The sequence below is a fragment of the Aplysia californica genome, unplaced genomic scaffold (assembly GCF_000002075.1).
Source record: "Aplysia californica isolate F4 #8 unplaced genomic scaffold, AplCal3.0 scaffold00848, whole genome shotgun sequence".
NCBI classification, from domain to species: domain Eukaryota; kingdom Metazoa; phylum Mollusca; class Gastropoda; order Aplysiida; family Aplysiidae; genus Aplysia; species Aplysia californica.
This window is the reverse complement of record NW_004798118.1, coordinates 63933-64989: the sequence shown is the minus strand read 5'-3', so window position 1 is coordinate 64989 and position 1057 is coordinate 63933. Positions and strand designations below refer to the sequence as shown.

General features: G+C 42.7%; 1 protein-coding gene across 2 annotated transcripts in view; it reads right to left on the bottom strand.

Annotated features, from left to right (window-relative positions):
- The window catches only part of LOC101859442 (actin, plasmodial isoform), a 56766-nt gene that overhangs the window by 11581 nt on the left and 44128 nt on the right, over positions 1-1057 (bottom strand). The window lies entirely within an intron of this gene.

Genomic DNA, 1057 nt, shown 5'->3' with positions numbered 1-1057 from the left:
CTCTCTCTCTCTCTCTCTCTCTCTCTCTCTCTCTCTCTCTCTCTCTCTCTCCCTCCCTCTTTCCCCCCCTTTCCTTCCTTTTCTCTCGCTGTCTTTCTCCCCCTGCAGGAGGACCGCATTAATCTATCTAATAAACCTCTCAAGTGGCGTCTCAACAGCCTGGTGCGGGCCGACGCGTGAGCAGCGCCAACCACTGACATTTCAAACTGCTACTTCAACGATCGACGAGGACGGCGGCAGTTCGGGAAATAATTGTTTACGATTTTGAAATATATCAACTTTTTCCAGTTGTTTTTGCTGAAGGACAGATAGTGAAATGAAGGCAAGAGTTTTCTTCACTTCTTTCAGGAAGGTTCCTCCAGACTGCCTTCTCTGCAGTTATATTCCTCACCATCAACCCCTCCCCCCTCCCAGACACCCACTGTAAATGTATTCTAACCAAAGAACCACACGGTTTACAATCTGCACCGTACACATACAAAGAAACTAACACAGGCACAACTATCATTCCCGTTCAAAGCAAAACATCCCACCTCAAACACCATCAGATGCTTAAAATGTTTTAAAAAAGACATAAAAAATACTGCGTAATTCTTAGACATTAAAAAGTTTTACAGATTTTTTTAATATGTGAGGCTTGGCAGGCATACTTCTATACCCTGTCAAGTAACCGGATCGAAACTTGCTATGCTATAATTATACATGCATATTCATAATCATCATATAGGTACACATATCCCTACTTTAAAGTTAACTCAGTCACTTTGCACTGCATTATTACATCAGCATCCCTTATTACATATTAGAAACATTTTCAGCTTCCCGGGAAAGGTCGCTGAGAGTTTGCCCTTCAACAAGCACTAACTCACTGACAAGCTCTTTTTCTGTCTTAGCCAGGTCTCCCTTCCTGTCAGAGTGAAGTGAAGGGAAAGTGTGTCTTTGCTAGGGATCTACCGCCGGGCCCTGTCCATATTTTGTACGTACAGTTGTGGATTCGGAAGTATATATATAATAATAATTTCTTAACTCTCTCTCTCTCTCTCTCTCTCTCTCTCTC